This window comes from Chiloscyllium punctatum, chromosome 19, assembly GCF_047496795.1.
Source record: "Chiloscyllium punctatum isolate Juve2018m chromosome 19, sChiPun1.3, whole genome shotgun sequence".
Lineage (NCBI taxonomy): Eukaryota > Metazoa > Chordata > Chondrichthyes > Orectolobiformes > Hemiscylliidae > Chiloscyllium > Chiloscyllium punctatum.
This window is the reverse complement of record NC_092757.1, coordinates 75,640,727-75,658,839: the sequence shown is the minus strand read 5'-3', so window position 1 is coordinate 75,658,839 and position 18,113 is coordinate 75,640,727. Positions and strand designations below refer to the sequence as shown.

At 38.5% G+C, this 18,113-nt stretch overlaps 1 protein-coding gene across 19 annotated transcripts in view; it reads left to right on the top strand.

The window, feature by feature from the left end:
• The window catches only part of myo18ab (myosin XVIIIA b), a 289,512-nt gene that overhangs the window by 55,004 nt on the left and 216,395 nt on the right, over positions 1–18,113 (top strand). For 2 of the 19 annotated variants that reach the window (XM_072589712.1, XM_072589708.1), the window contains exon 1: positions 16,668–16,795. The exons of the other annotated variants lie outside the window; for them this stretch is intronic. The gene's annotated coding sequence lies outside the window, so the exon portion shown is untranslated. Of the gene's footprint in view, positions 1–16,667; positions 16,796–18,113 lie in introns of those variants that run through there. 19 annotated transcript variants of the gene reach the window in all.

Here is an 18,113-nt window from a genome sequence, read left to right as displayed (position 1 = left end):
GGAATCAAACTCTGGTCACTGGTGCTGAGAGACAGCGGTGCTAACCACTGAGCCACTATGCCGCACAGACCAAAAAGGTTTTTGCAGCTGTATCAAGCTTTAGTTAGGCCGCATTTGGAATATTTAGTTCTGGTCACCGCACTGCCAGAAGGATGTGGTGGCTTTGGAGAGGGTACAGAAATAGCTTTGCAGGATGTTGCCTGGTTTGGAGGGTATTAGATATAAGGAGAGACTAGCTTGTTTACACATGAAAGCCAATGTATGAGGGGAAATCTGATAGAAGTTTACAAAATTATGAGAGGCATAGTTAGAAAGGATAGTCAGACTTTTTTTTTCCCCAGGGTAGAAATGTCAGATATTAGGGGACATAAGTTTAAGGTAAAAGGAGGTAAGTTTTTAAAAGAGAGGCAGATTTTATACACAGGATGTTAAGTGCCTGGAATGTGCTGACAGATGAGGTGGATACAAAAGACAATACTATAGTTTAAGGTATCTTGACAGCTACACAAATAGGCAGGGAATAGAGGGATACAGACATTGTAAAGGAAAAGTCTTTTTTAAATTATGAGTCAGCACGATCTTGGTGGACTGAAGGACCTATTCCTGTGCTTTGCTGGTTGGTTGTCCTCAACTGCAGGACCTGAAATGGACAAAGTCTTATACAGAATGCATTGCATGGGTAAGCCATTTTACAAATGGTAAAGTTGCAAAGGCAGGACTTTAATTCCTTGAATTTTGGGTGTGGATCTGCCCTGGGCCTGAGATTCTTCCTCCCATTTGCTTACAAATGATGATGTTGACCATTTCCCCCAGTTGCTAGTGCGGTGGTGTGTTGGCCTAATTTAAACAATATGATACTGAATCTTTTATTAATTATTCAAGTTTACTGAAACTCAGTGAGAAGGTGGTGCTCATTCTGCATCAATAAAATGGAAACTGTTCCAAAGCGACCATGTTTTGGGGCCCTGCTTTGTAGATTATATTGTCTTGTCTAAATCAAATTGTATGGTGTAGAAGTAGAAATGATCCCTTGATAAGATCATGTTGAAAACATTAAAACTGTTCAACAGTATTGTTAAAGTACTAAGATTTGCTTGAGTACGTTATATTTTAATTTTATAAGTATTCTTGAAATATTTGTTATTGTTAAATCTTGTACTTTGAGAGTTAGGATAAATGTACAGTTGCCAAATAATAATTTTGCTGAATTATTCTGTGAACATAATTTAATTCTGTTATGGCAACCATATTAGTCAATCTTTGATTTTCTTTGCTCAAAATATGAGTGTTTGCTGCTTGACTTAAGCTGTCAATCATATAGAAGTCTGTAATTAGGTTAACAGATGTTTGAAATTTTAAAATAATGTAGTTTCTGGAAACAGAATGCTTGCGCATCTGTATAATCTGTTATTTGACCAACAAGATTTTACAATCATTTGATTCATGTTGCATTTTACGTTAAAAGAAGTTGTATTTTGTTCACTGTCATGTTGCTGTTTGAATGTTAAATGTGCTGAAAATGTGTTGCTGGAAAAGTGCAGCAGGTCAGGCAGCATCAAAGAAGCAGGAGAATCGACGTTTCGGGCAAGAGCCCTTCTTCAGGAATCATGCCTGGGCTCATGCCCGAAACGTCAATTCTCCTGCTTCTTGGATTCTGCCTGACCTGCGCTTTTCCAGCAACACATTTTCAGCTCTGTTCTCCAACATCTGCAGTCCTCACTTTGTCCTGAATGTTAAATGTGTCAACATTTGTTGGTGAAAAAATTGTTCACATTATAAACCAGAAGTTTCTAATTGCACCTCTTGTCTTCAGCAGAAACAGTTATGTTGGAAGCTTGTTCCATTTTAAAAGTAATTTCCTTCATGCATTAGACTGATTACAGAAATTTACAAATCACACAACACCAGGTTATCTCACACTATAACCTGGTGTTGTGTGATTTTGTAACTTTGTACACTCCAGTTTAACACCGGCATCTCTAAATCATGATTATGAAAATGGTTGTGTTAACTGAATTTATTTTAACATTTTGTATTGTAAAACACTAAGGATGGTTTTCCTTCAGGATTTTCTTGGTTTTACCTATGTATTTCATATTTTTAAATTGAAGAATACTTATTTTTCCACTCTAAAAGAATTAACTGTTTTAGTTTAACCAAGGACGTTAAACTAAAACAGTCCTTTAATGTTACTTTACTGATTTGAAATGCATTTGGTAGGTGGTTTCCTACACTTGCACAAAGGAGAAGAAAGGAAAAATGCTTTTCAGTAGTATAACAGAAATGCAAAATTTTTCATAGGTGTTTTCCTCTCACTGGTATAGTTGGGCAAAGTTCAAATGAAGGGTGTAATCTGTACAGTGCAAAATATTTAAACATTTACCATAAACTAATACCCCACCTCATAAGATGGTAACCCTGCAGGATTTGTTGATAAATGTGCTTGTTTAGCAGCCATCTTATAAGATGTGCATATATTATCAAAAATTCCTGTAAGCATATCTCTGATACAGTTTTACCCATACAGTGTTCTGTAATCTTCTACAGTCTCTTGTAGATTTAAGGATGGCTGGTATGAGAAATGCAAACCTGAAGTCAGCTTTGTTGGAAGTAGCAAAGAGTCCTGATGTCCTGGGCATGAAGAAGATTCACTTTGCTCCCATCGCTCCACAATGCCTCCTTTAATGTTAAAATTATAGACTAACACATTTTTCTGGTCTGCTGTGAGATTAAAGTGGCATATTCCTCTCTTGTTTCTTCTCTGCTCTTGGACTTTTTCTCAACCTGACACCAAATGTAGGCTGCAGTCCAAGTTGAAATTCCTTCTAGCTAATCTCTGTACATTTGATAGATGCTTTTTCCTTTAGCTGGTATTATTGTCTGACACCACCTAAAATAAACTGCAAACTAACTCTTTAACTTAAGGGTAGACATGAATTCCCTGAACTTTGTTTTCAGCAGTCTTTCTCTGTCACACTGACCTGGATATTTCTAGCTTTCGGAGCGATGCTCCTTCATCAGGTCACAACCACCTGATGAAGGTGCATTGCTCTGAAAGCTAGTGCTTCCAATACTATAACCTGGTGTTGTGTTTAATTTTTTTTTAAACTTTGTACACCCCAGTCCAACACTGGCATCTCCAAATCCTAGATATTTCTGTCATTCATATATCCAGACCCCTGTGGCTAAGTAACATCTCAGTATTGTTCCCTGAATCTTTTTTTTTTGTAATGCATTAAACCTCTAACCCACCTCTTTACTTCAAGTTGTAAAACCTCATTAAATGCATATTCACAAAAAATGCAACCATGCTTTCGGACAGCTCTGAAAAAAACTCAAAACTAACTTTTTAAAAGGAGTCTGTTTTCCTTTCTTACCATATAAAATAGAAAGTAATTTATATTATAAATTTAAAGTAGTACATTGTTTTTAAACATCTTTTTCTAAGGTAACGAGGGCAAAATTCTCCATTGATCAAAAGGTTTTGAAGTTGAAAATTTGTTGCAGATTTCATCTGTCCGTATAACACAAGGCTACCAGAACCTAACAAAAATCTGAAAGTACCCTAATGTCCATTACCATCATCAGATAGCAATAAAGAATTTAGTATTCATTATTATTTGTACTTATTCTGCAAAATTCCAGTACTTTATTATCTTTGCAACATGATCATAGTGTTTGAAACAATAGGTGCACTGTCTCTGATAGTTATGAAAACTCAATCTAAGTTGGTTTAGAATAAATCTCTACTTAAATATATTTAATATTTTTGCAGTGTGTTTTGAGTTTGAGGATTATGTAACTATGTGTGAGCAAAATGTTTACTATCTTTGGCAAAATTGTGCATTTTAATTTTGTTTCCAATTTAGAATTAAGTGTTCCTAATAAGAAGGAATATACCTTATTTGATCCCAATGTTCTGAAATTGAGTTGGGTATGAGAAGAATGCTTTGAATTGTGAGGCGTGGAGGGTAAATTTAAGAAGATTTGGACAGGTTAGACTTGGATTTGTTGGCATTTAACAGTAAACGGTCACTTGATTGAAACATGAGATTCTGAATAATGTTGACCAGATGGATGTGGAGAGGATGTTTGAGAGTATCTAGCACAAGGGACCACTGTTTATAAACCAACATTCAATATAAAGATGGGACTTTTTTTCCCCCTCTTTGATCGTGTGTCTTTGGGACTCTTTCTAAAAAAAAATTAATGGAAATGGAGTCCTTGAATATTTTACTGCACAGGTTAGTAGGCTGTTAGGTTTTCAGGGATAGGGCAGGAATGCCAATTCGAAGTTGCAATCAAATCAGCCATGAAGGGCTAAAAGGCCTCCTCTTGCTCCTAATCTATATGTATGATTTTCCTGCTTTTTGTTTGTTCAGCTTCATTTAACAATATATTAGAAGGTATATAATATTGTTTTGTAGTGATTGTATACATAATATATTTATAATGGATGATCATATCTGCAATTGTAATGATCCAATCGGGAAAGTGATTCTCAAACCCTTTTACTCTTGGGGTGACCAAGAAGTCAATGATTTAATCAAAGCAGACAAAGCCCCTGATTTACCCGTCTGATGGAGTCAAGTGAACAGAAATCACTATTTGGGCTTTGGTACTTATCAAGAATGACTGTCTGTCTATTTATTACAAATAAGTAAATTCTAATCCCAACTAAACAAATATGCATTTTCAACGTACTAGTTAAATTTCTAATCCCTTTTTAAAAGCTCTAGACACTTTTCTTGAAAACCCTATTCAATAGCACTGGTCCATAAGGTGTGATAGATTTTGGCTTGCGAGGGCTTTCTGTTCTTCAGTCTCTTCGTCAGATTCTTTCACTACACTGGAAGCACAGAGTGATTGGTACACTTAACTACAAAGTCTCTCAGATATTGGTTAAAGGCAACAGTTTACAGCAATCGATGATTGAAAATAGTTAGCTTTCTTTAGGCTTCAGATATTTTTATTGCAGAGACAGACAGATAACCTGCCCTTAGAAAGGCTTCTCACTGTTCTCACCTATAAGTTGTTCAGCTATGCAGAAACCAATTAGAGAATTATCATCAAATTGATGACCTATGGTATCCAGGACTGGTTTATACAATGGTGGCCAATCAGGATCCCCCTCCAATGCTGGGCTGTCGAAAAGCTATCTCCTCCACTGCTTGAACAAAACAGCAGTATAAGCATCACACACAGTAACTTAGTAACTTAGTTTTTAAAAGTCCTTCCACAGTCCTTGGTTTTAAGAGCTCTTTTTCTAATTCAGTTCTCAATTAAAAACATAAAACAAAATACAGTCTTTACAGTGTGATGGACTACAAACATATGTTTTGAAGTCAACGAGTAGAACTCCTGGATGTGGTTAACATAGTTCTAGGTGTGGAGTCTGGGTTCTGATATTTACTGTAGCTCCACTGCAACCTACTCGTAATGTTGTGTTCTGCGAAGATGCAGCAAGTCTATTAAATTGCAGAATTGTTATGGTTCAGAAGAAGGCCATCTTGCTTGCATTGGATCTCCAAATGAGCATCATGACTTGGATCTATCCTGCCACCCTTTTACTGTAAGTTTGAGTATAATTTTAATATTATTTCATGCAATTGTTTTGTCTTCAGTTTAAACATATTGGCACATGTTTTTCAATGGCAAAGGAACAACACTCGTCACTATGCTGATATTTGATCACAGAAATTCATGGTTTGTCAGGCAGTAATTTCCTCAAACCTAGTATCTTTTCCAGTGCACATTCTGTTTCAGGGCTCTGTTGTATGACTGTTAGGCTATTCAATCAAACATGTTTAATCTCCACTGAGCAATGCAAAATCCAAACCAGGAAGTATAAAGCAAAAAACATAAAGTAAAATAATGACTGAGAAATATGGGAAAGATTAAGGAAGAGATATAAGAAATAGAATATGGTAAAACATTTTTTGTAATCTAACATCACAGTTGTATGAGAAAAAACTTTGAGCATTTGCAGCCATTTTTAGTGGGGATCTAATGTGCAAAGGCAGCAAATTCATGCCAATGCAATTGCGTGAATGTCCAAAAATAGTCAAATTGCAACCATGCACCTTCCTATGGAGCAGCATATCAACTTTGAGACTTTAAAAAAAATTCTGCATTTCTGGTTCTCCCAAAGTTCCTGTCAGATTTTCTCTTGTTGACAGTGAGTACTGATAGCATCAGAGCAGGACAGCTCTTTATTGTCCTCACTAACATTTTAATCCTTCATTGAATATCCTTAAAGTCGATTGTATGTTCTTACTGTTTTTGTGAGACTTAGCAGTATGTAAATTGCCTGAAGCAATTCCTGCATTAAAATTGTGATTGCACTTCATAGAATGCTTTATAATTTAGTACTTTTGAAGTCCAGAAGATTTAAGGCAATGAATGCAGGTTAATTTTTTTAAAGCTTTAGACAATCTATTTAAATTCAAAGTTACTTTGTTCACTTTCCAAAATGTATTTTACCTCGTTTATTTATATTGGTAATACATAGATGGAAATTCATTTTTCAAACGTTTGTCTTCAGCCCTGTGCCTGGTTTGTGGAGAAGTAGGTGCACAATACCATGGTTAACACTGGAATATCATGATACAATTTTGTGTTTTGCTCATTCATTACTAAAGGCAGTTAAAGGTTCATATAGGCTAAGATTTTTGGCTGTGTCAAAAGTAGGATAGCAGTGCCCTCAAGTGGTGGGCAATAACATTTTAACAAAAATAAAATTTGAAAAAGCTGCAGATGCTGTAAATCAGAAACAAAAACAGAAATTGCTGGAAAAGTTCAGCAGGTCTGGCAGTACCGGTGGAGAGAAATCAGACTTAACACCCGGTTTCTGCTGTGATTGCCAGTGTGCTGCTTGATCCACTGTTGCATGACTGAAATGCTCTTGAGTCAGTTGATAGATCAGATTAAGAAATAGAAGCAGGGTAGATGTGTCCAACTTGCTTTTAGTCACTGTCTGGAATTTTATGGTTAATCAAAAGTGCTAATCAATAACCTTGAAGAAATCTGCTCATAAGAACTAGCAACTTCCATGACATGGTTTCTCTTTTTGACATTAGCAGTTTAAATCTGCCACCAAGTGAACAGCATGTAACAACCGTTATGTCAATAAGCAAGAAAGGAACAGAAGTTCTTACAAATGCCACTTACTCAGGACTGAATTCTGCACATTTCCCCTGGGTCAACTCACTTAACTGAAGGAATTTCTGAATTTTTATTATTCTGCATAAATGTGACTACAAAGCTTACTCTTAATTTCAGTGCAGTAAAGACTGTATATGCTGACAGTTTCTTGGTGGTTGTTGGAGCTGCACTCATCCATGCAAGTGGGAAGTATTCTAACAAACTCCTGACTTATACCTTGTATCTTGTAGATAGTGGGTAGGTTTTGGTAAGTTACTTACTGCAGTATTCCTTGTCTCTGATCTGCTGTTTTAGCCACTGTATTTATAGACAGAATCCCATTGTTTTACTGGTAAATGGCAAACCTCAGGATTTTAATAGTTGGGGATTTTGTGATGGTAACACCATTAAATGTGAGGAAACTGTGTTTAAATAATCTTTTATTGGAAACGATCATTTTCTAACAGTTGTGTGACGTGAAAGTTACTTGCCATTTTCAACCTAAGACTGGATATTGTCTAGATCTCACAGCATTTGGACATGAACTGCTTCAGTATATAAGGAGTTGGGAATGGTGCTGAGCATATGCACTCATTGGTGAACATCCCCACTTGTGAACTTATGGAAGGAAGGTTATTGATGCAGCTGAAGATGGTTGGATGTAGGACACTACCTGAGGCACTCCTGCAGAGATTTACTGGAGCGGAGTCCATCGGAATTTAAGAACAGGAGTAGGCCATTCAGCCCCTTGAGTCTGGTTCACCGCTCTGTGAGACCATATACCGGCCTTTGGCCTATATGTTTTAATACTTAACACAAATTTATCTACCTAAAATTTTAAAATTAACAACTGATCCTGCGTCCCATGCTGTTTGTAAAAGACAGTTCTGAATATCTATCACCCTTCATAAAAGGAAGTGCTTCCTAAAATCTCTCCTGAATGGCCTAGCCCTGATTCTCAGACGATGACCCCTAATGCTACAATTCCTAACCATATATCTTTATCTTCCCTGTCTATTCCTGTTACTATCTTGAGGACTTCAGTCTGATCATTCCCTGACTGTGTAAATTTGAGAGAAAACAGGCCTAGTTTATGTAATCTCTCCTCATAACTTCTGAAGTCCAGTGTTATTCCTGTAAATGTATCTTGTAATACCTCCAAGATTAGATTAAATTAGGTTAGATTCCTTTCGGTATGGAAACAGGCCCTTTGGCCCAACAAGTCCACACAGACCCTCCGAAGAGTAACCCATCCAGACCCATTCCCCTCCGCTTATATTTCCCCTGACTAATGCACTTAACACTATGATCAATTTACCATGGCCAATTCATCTGACCTGCACATCTTTTGACTGTGGGAGGCAACCGGAGGAAACCCACGTAGAAACTGGGAGAATGTACAAACTCTACATAGTCACCCGAGGCAGGAATCGAACACAGGTCCCTGGTGCTGTGAGGCAGCAGTGCTAACCACTGAGCCAACATGCTGCCCTAATAGACAATATATCCCTAAAAGACAATATATCCTTCCTAAGGTGTGATGCTAACAAACACAACTGTCTTCCTATGTGCCAGATATGACTCCAACCAGTGGAGAATTTTCTCCGAGACCTGTTGACTCCAGTTTTACTAGGGCTCCCTGATGCCACAGTTAGTTAAACGTGGCTTTGATGCCAAGGGCTGTCACTCTCACTCTCACCCTTGCCTCACCTTTGGAGTCTTGTTTTGTCCGTGTTTGAATCAAGACCGTAATGAGGTAGCCCTGAAAAAAACCCAAATAGGGTGACAGTAGGCAGGTTATTGTTGATCAGTTGCTACTCTATCGTGCTGTTGATGACACCTCCTATCACATTACTGATGATTGAGAGTAAACTGTGGGGCCATAATTACTGGATTGGATTTGTCCTGCTTTTTGTATACAGAATATATCTGAGTTATCATCCACATTATCAGACAGATACCAGTGTTGTAGTTGTACTGGAACAACTTGTCTAGGGGTGTGGCAAGTTCTGGAGCACACATCTTTACTACTATTGCTAGAATGTTGTCGGGGCCCATAGCCTTTGTAATATTCAGTGCCTCCAACCATTTGACGATTTCATGTGGAGTGAATCAAATTGAATGAAGACTGCCATCTGTGATACCAGGGATCACTGGAGGAATCTGAGATGGATCATCCACTGGGAACTTTTTGCTGAAGATTGTAAGTGCTTCAGCCTTATCTTATACTAGGCTCTCTCATCATTGAGGATGGGGATATTTTGGGGATATTTGTGGGGCCTTCTCCCCCAATGAGTTGTTTAAGTGTCCTCCACCATTCACAACTGGATGTGGCAGAATTGCAGAGTTTTTCGATTAGATCTGAATCATTGTATGTGGGATCATTTAGCTCTACTTAACACTTGATGCAACACCATGTTGACATCTCACTTCAGGACCGGAGCTGAACGAGAACAAGCAGAGAACCGTCTGGGAAGGTAAGTGTTATAAAAATCTACCTATAGGATTTGCAGCCTTCACTTCAGGAGTAGAGCTGAGTGGAAACCAGCCTGAGAAGGTAAGAGTTCGATTCTGAGAGGAAAACTGAAAAGTGGGCTGTGATATGATTGGCTAATAGAGATTGCTAATTTTGAATCTGTTAAATTGAACCTTGTGAAATTATTGGTTACCACTCTTATTTAGATTGAGATTAAGTGCATAGATATAAAAAGTTTTTTAAAAAAATTCAGAACTAATTATACAAAATAAAGATGGAGATTCAGGTGATGTGTTGTTTCTGCATGATGTGGGAGCTTGTGAACCCCGTTGTGATTCACAGTGACTGTGTCTAGTAAATGTTGGTTGCTCGAGGAACTCTAGCTCAGAGTCGATGAGCTGGAGTCTGAGCTTCAAACATTGGGACACATCAGGGAGGGGGAGAGTTATCTGGTCACTCTGTTTCAGGAGACAGTGACACCCTTGGACTGACTGACTCTAATTCGGCCAGTGGTCAGGGACAGGAGGGTATGGCTGTCCGTGAGGCAGGTAGAGGGATCCAAGAGGTAGAGCTGCAGGAGCCTCCGTTGTTGTCCTTGTCCAACAGATTCCAGAGTCTTGCTCCCTGTGTGGACAGGAATGGGGACTGCAGGGAGAATGAGCTGACTGGCCACAGCACTGCGGTGCAAGGAACAATTCAAGTGGGGGGGGGGGGATAGAAATGAAATGTCATTGTAATTGGGGATAGTATAGTTAGGGGCATAGACACCATTCTCTGTGACCAGGATCGAGAGTTCCAAAGGTTGTGTTGCCTACTTGGTGCTTGGGTTTGGGCTATCTCATCTGGGCTGCAGAGGAACTTGGAGTGGGAGGGTAAATATCCAGGGATCATGGTCCACTTAGAAGCAAACAACATAGATAAGACGAAGGGAGTATGAACAGCTAGGAGCTAAATTTAAAAAGCGGAACAAAAAAGGTGGTAATCTCTGGATTTCTATCTGATCAGCGAGCTAATTTACACAAGCTCAGTAAGATTAAGCAGGTAAATCCGTGGCTCAAAGATTGGTGTGGGAGAAATGAGTTTGAATTCATGGGACATTGGCGCCAGTACTGGGGAAAATAGGGACCTGTTCTCATAGGACGGTCTTCATCTGAATCTTGCTGGGATCTGAGCAAATCAAATAACTAGGGCTGTGGACAGGGTTTTAAGCTAACTTGTGGTGGTGGTGTTTTTGGTGGAGGGGGGGGGAGGGGGAGAAGGGGAGGTTGAGGAGAGGTGGTAGGGCTGCCCCACTGTCTGAACATCAGGTTTGGTGAGGGGTGGGGTGGGGGGGTGGTGGGGTTGGTGGGAAGGGTTCAGTTATAGGAGAAAGTAGAAAACGCAACTTAAAGGAGGAGGGAAGAGTGCAGGTTAGCAATGTGGCGGATGGTTATCAGACATAAAGGTGAGGCACAGAAAAGGTGAATATCTTTATACAGCAAGGAATTATATTTAAAGAGTAGGAAAATTTAACAGTGGAATAGATTTAAAAGCTTTGATATATAAATGCAGGAAACATTTGAAACAAACTTAATCTTGCTCAGATCCCAGCAAGATTCAGATGAAGACCGTCCTATGAGAACAGGTCCCTATTTTCCCCAGTACTGGTGCCAATGTCCCATGAATTCAAACTCACTTCTCCCACACCAATCTTTGAGCCACGGATTTACCTGCTTAATCTTACTGAGCTTGTGTAAATTAGCTCGCTGATCAGATAGAAATCCAGAGATTACCACCTTTTTGGTTCCGCTTTTTAAATTTAGCTCCTAGCTGTTCATACTCCCTAGTCTTATCTATGTTGTTTGCTTCTAAGCGAAAATAGAAACAGAAGGGTACAGTTTGGTAGCAGTTACTGAGATAATGTGTAGGTTAGGTGAATTGGCCAGGCTAAATTGCCCGTGTGTTAGGTGAAAGGGTAAATATAGGGGTCTGGGTGGGGTTATGCTTTGGTAGGTTGGTGTGGACTTGTTGGGCCGAAAGGCCTGTTTCCACACTGTAAGTAATCTAATCTGATTACAAGGAGACCAGGTCTGGGAATTGAATATCCAGAGGTACTCAGCATTTCGGAAAGATGGACTGAAAGGAAAAGGTGGTGGTGAAGGAGGGTATCAGTACTGTAATGAGAAATAACATAAGCACTGGGAGTTCAAGATGTGGAATTGACTTGGGTAGGAAAAAGAAGAAGCAAAGGGAAGAAGTACTCTTTAGGAATAATCTGTTGGTCCCCAAACAGTTGTTCTGCAGTGAGTCATAATATAAATCAGGAAATATTAGAGGCTTGCAAGAAAGGTACAGAAATAATCATGGGTGATTTTAACATACACATAAATTGGAAGAATCAAGTTAGCAAGGGTAGCTTGGAGGCAGAGTTAATTGAATGTATTAAGGATTGTTTCATAGAACAGTATGTTGTGGAATCAACAAGGGAGCAGGATTTGAATTTGATATTGTGTAATGAGGAGAGATTAGTTGATGACATCATAGTTAAGGATCCTTTAGTGTGTGGTGACCATTATATGATAGAATTCAAAATTCAGTTTGGGGATGAGAAAGTGGAGTCCCATAGTAGTATTCTGGAATTAAAATAAGGAAATTCAGTATGAGGACAGATTTGGCTCAAGTAGATTTGGCAGGAAGGCTAAGTTGTAAGACAGTGGATGAACAGTGTAGATGTTTAAGGAGTTACTCAATTCCTCACAACTAAAATATATTGCAGTGAGAAACAAAGATGGTTAGGGGCTGGGAGGGGTGTAAAAAAACATCCATTGCTAAACAAGGAGTTCAATGACAACATAAAGTCAAATACTAAGCTATGCATATTGCAAAGGCCAGTGGTGGGATGAAAGATTGGAAAATTTTCAAACATAAACAAAGGGATACTAAAAAAAATGAAAAGAGCTAAGGTAGATTACGAAAGAACACTAGCACAAAATATCAAAAACGATAGCTTCTATAGGCATATAAGAGGGAAGAGAGTCTTGAATGTGAATGTTGGTCCCTTGGAAAATGAAACTGGAGAATTAATAGTGGGGAACACTGAGATGGCAGAGATGCTGAATCAATACTTTGCCTCAGTTTTCACGGTGGAGAACAATAGTACCATTCCTTTTGGAACAGGCAAGTCAGAAGCAATAGATAAAGTAGAACTTAGAACAATCAACATTGATAGGAAAAAGGTACTAAGCAAACTATTCCGATTGAGGACAGACAAGTCCTTCGAGCCTGATGTCCTACATCCTAGAGTATTAAAGGAATTGGCAGCTGAGATAGTAATCCATTGGTTACAATATTCCAAAGTTTTCTGGACATGGGAAAAGTTCCAGTGGATTGGAAAATGGCTAAGATAAGGCCCTTATTTTGTCTTCCTCCCTTTTTAAATGTGGGAAATTACAGACTAGTTAGTTTAACATCTGTTGTTAAGAAAGTGTTAGAATCAATTATCAAGTAAGCAATATCAGGACATTTGAAAAGTCAAAATGCTATCTATCAGAATCAGCATCAGCATGGTTTTATGAAGGGCAAATCATACATGACTAATTTTCTAGAGTTCTTCAAAATAACAAGCAAAGTGGATAACGAAGATGCTGCAGATGTAATTTATCTGGCCCTCTGAAAGGCGTTTGATAAGGTGCCGCTTAAAAGGTTAATTCACAAAATTGAATTGTATGGGATTGGGGATAATTTTATTATCTTGGATAGATGACTGGATGATGGGGAGAAGACAGTCTGGATAAAGGGTTGTTTTTTTTCCCTGGATGGCAAGATGTAACTAATAGGGTGCCACACGGTTCTGTCCTTGGACCCCAGCTATTTACAATCTAAATTAACGACTTGGATACAGGGATAGAAGGCTCTATAGCCAAATTTGTGGACAACACAAAAATAGGTGGGACAGTAAATTGCAATGAAGAAATAAGAACCTCACAAATGGTTAGGAGAGTGGCTCAAATGTAGCAGATGGAGTTTAACGTGGATAAGTGTGAGGTTATGCATTTTGGGTCAAAAAAAAGGTGACCTATTATCTTAATGGGGAGACACTTTGGGTTGCTCCAGTGCAGAGGGATCCAGATGTACTCATTCAAAAGTCCCATAAATCTCGTGTGCATGTACAGTAGATAAAGAAAGCAAATGGAATGTTGGTTTTTATAGCTAAGGGAATAGAACATAAAGGTAAGGAAATATTGTTGCAGCTATACAAGGCATTGCTGGGACTGCACCTGGAGTATTGTGCACAGTTTGGTCCCAACATTTGAGGGAAAATGTAGTGGGATTGGAGACGGTTCAGAGATTGATCCCAGAGATGAAGGGTTTTACGTATGAGGAGAGATCAAACAGTTTAGACCTACTCTGTCTGGAATTGGGGAGATGAGGGAAGATCAAATGGAGGTATTCAGGATGATAAAATAGATGTGGAGTGGATGCTTCCTCTTGGGCATTCTAGGACAAGAGTTCATATCCTTAGGTCAAGGGGTATCAAATTTAAGAGTTGAGGAGGAACAACTACTTTTGGAGGGTTGTGAATCTGTGGAATTTACTATCCCAAAGTGTGGTGGATGATGGGACAGTGAGTAAATTTAAGGAAGAGTTAGACAGATTTTAATTAGTAATGGGTTGAAGGGATATGGAGAGAAGGCAGGAAAATAGGGGTGAGGAGCATATCAGACGTGATTAAATGAGCCAAATGGCCTAATTCTGCTCCTATATCTTATGAACTTAAGGCATGTCTCATGTTGCTCCAGCTCTCATTCACTCTTCTTTGTACCAGGGTTGATGATAGAGGAGGGGCTATGCCAGACCATGAGGTTACAGACTACATTGGAGTATGATTCTGCTGCTGCTGATAGCCCACAGTATGTCATGATTGCCCAGTCTTGAGTAGCTATACCTATTCAAATTCCATCCCATTTGGCACAGTGAAAGTACTATACAGCATTATGTAAGTTATTTATCACTCTGAAGTCAGGACTTTGTCTCTACCATCGCTCTTACTGATATTGTCATGGTCAGATGCATCAGTGGCTGGTAGATTGTTGAGGATGAGGTAATGTTTGTTTTTCCTTCCATTTGGTTTTCTCACCACCTGCTGTAGACCCAGTTTAGCAGTAATGTTCTTTATTACGTGTCAGTTAGATCGGTAGTGCTGTTGCTGAGCCACTCTTTGTGGTGGATATTGAAATTCTGCACTCAGAGTACATTCTGTGTTCTTGTCTCCCTTATCAGCTGAGGATGAACATTATATGATAATCAGCAGGTGGTTTCATTGCCCGTGATTGATCTGATGCCATGAAACTTCATGGTGTCTGGTGTCATTGTTGGGAATTCGCAATTCGCTCCTGACTGTATACCACTGTGCTGCTGCATCTGCTGGGTTTGGCTTGCAAGTGTGATACAATCCATCCAGGATTGGTAATAGTGATGTCCGAGACACCCAATGAAAAGTATGAATCTGTCAGTACGACCTTGTCAGGCCGATGCTTGACTAGTCTTTTTAGTCAGCGTGCTCAATATTGCCAATAGCCTACAGATGATAGTAATACTTTACAGGGCTGTTTTCACCACTGTCATTTCCAGGTATTCTTTAGGAATGTAGAGAAAGAATTGGAGATATGTAAGCATCTTTCAGCCTGTAATACTGGGTGGATGGTCTACCTCCACATCCTGAGGTCCTAGACATCACAGATGACTGCAGCTCCAAATGTACTCTAAGTTTGACAGCACCCAGGATAAAACAGTCCTTTTAATTGGCACCACATTTTATAAACATTCACTCACTCTGTCAACTTCCTGTTCAGTCGCAGCAGAGCGTACTATTTATGTAGAGTCAAAAGTCATACAGTATGGAAACAGACCCTTCGGTCCAGTTAGTCCATGCCAACCGAGTTCCCAACCCAAAATAGTCCAACCTGCCTGCTTTTGGCCCATAACCCTCCGAACCTTTCCTATTTATATACTTATCCAAATGTCTTTTAAATATTGTAAATATACCGGTATCCATCACTTCCGCTGGCAGTTCCTTGCACAAATGAGCCACTCCTGTGTTTAAAAATTTAAAAAATTACACCCCAGTCCTTGTTTAAATCTTTCTCCTCTCACCTTGAAAATATGCCCCTAGATTTGAACTCACTACCCTTCATAACATATTGCAGAAATTCACCGTGTCCTTAGACAGCACTTTCCAAATCCACAACCACTACCAACCAGGACAGCAGATACATGGGGAACACCCCCTGCAAGTTACCTTTCAAGCCAGTCACCTCTAACTTGGAAGTTTGTAGCTTCAAATTTCATTTCAAGACTTCAAGTAATTTAAAATCAGACCTCTGTGCACTGCGGATTGTTATGTTGTTGGAGATAGTCACAAAGATGCTATCAAGGGATAAGCTCATAATTGCACAACTTGCAATAGCAGGCAAATAATGCATTGTATGGTATAATAAGCCCGCATTCTAAAATCACACATTAGTCATTTTAGTGAGCTATTGGTGTTTTTGCTAAATACAACTGAAGGACTCATAGCAACTGTAGATTACACCATTGCATTCCCTATAACTTCATCTCATTTACATTTTTGTACTATTTAGTGTTAACTACAATTTTAATCACATTTGTGTTGAAGAAGTGGGAAAAATAGTGGCCAACTTTAAAGGGTTAAGCAACTATATCTGTAACAAACATGTGTTGCAAATTAGTTCTGAACAGGAAAAGGAGGGTTTTGTTTTCTCCCCGAATGGAAATTACGTCAATGATTACCATGGTGTTGCTTCCACTAAAAGGGAATAAAAGCTCCAGAAATATGACATATCGACAATCAGACGATAACATTTCTTTGTATTATAACATTTTAAATACAGTGCTATTTTTAATGACTTCAAAAGGAGAGAATAAAGTCAAGAAAAGTTGTGATGAAGGACCAACTGTTGAACCTCAGCATACATTCTTCAGTTATTTTTAGGAGGCCTGTAACAACCCAGCTGTCTAGTTGCAGTGTCAGTGAAATGACACTTTGACAACCTATCACATTTCTCCTTCACTCTGAACGGAAGCTTGCATCAGTGGCTGGAGTACTTCTTTAAAACTGCACCATTGGGATTGTGTGTAGCTGGCATTTTGAGATTTACCTTTAAAGCCAGAAACAAGGTATTTAAAATTTAATTTTATGTTTTGCTTTCATGAATTGTTAGATGATGTAACACAGGTTACCAATCTTTCTTAACTAACAGTTCATGTCTTGCCTTGTTTAGGCCAAAGTTGTTGTCCGTGTCTATTTTTAGTGATAACAGAAAGTGGTGCAGGCATGTCTGGTTCTATTGCTGAATCATTTTGTCCAAAATGAATCTGAAAGGTTACCTGCAATTTAACAGGTTTCTATTTCTTTATATTGGTCTGTGCAAATTGCTTCTAAGTTTTTAAGATTTATTTGAACCAAAAGAGAGAGATGCATATATGCCATTTCAAAGTAGTATGTATACAACTTTACATTTGTTCGATGCACTTGTGCATTAAAACAGTATTTTCTTGTTTCACAGAATGGATTGTTGGAATTGGAAGTGTTTAAAAATATTTTCAAGTTTTTGGTTCTAAAATCAGCCTATTGTTAATGATTCCACCATGCATTGTTTATTGTGATGTCTAATTTAGTTTTAATGCAGTTTTTAACTTTTGAACTTCATTTTCTTTATTGTTAAATAAAAGTTAATTTTTGTCATGCCTATTTGTAACAATGTGATGCTTTCTTTGCTATAGTGTTGCCTACATTGTAATGCAAATAGATTCTGTGAAATACTGCCTCATTTTAAAGTTTAGGAGCTTATCATAACTGCAATAAAATTAAGCTATTTTTAAAATTAGACTTGGTGCAAATAAACATTGTCTTTTAATATATGGGTAGGAATTTTGAAAATTTTAAAGAAATATATCTTTACCCTCACTCAGCCTACGTTCCATTGGAGATGCTCTTCCATGTCCTAGTACCTCCAAACTCGACAGTGTAGTTGCTTTCTTGGCCAGCTACCTGCTTTCCACTTTAAGCTTTAATTCATTCAAGACACTCTCTTCTGCATTCCCATACAGTTTTACTTTTCTATTTATGATTTTTGATTATCTTAACACCTTTTTAATTAAGACCTAACCCCCCATCCTATCTTTGTTTCCTGCATTTCCCATGGCTAATCCACTAGTCTGCACATCCCTGGACACTATGGGCAGTCCACCTAACCTGCTTAACTTGGATGACAAAATCCAAAGATATTAATGTGTATTGTAAATAATTGTGGCCCCAGGACTGATTCTGTGAAACACTACAATTTTTATGGGTTGCTGTACTGAAAATCCCCCCCCCCCCTTATCTCAACACTGTCTTCCTTTAGTTAGCTAATCCTCTATCCATTCTAATATATGAATCCCCAATATAATTGACAGTTATCTTTGTTATAACATGGAGAGAGACCGCCAAGTC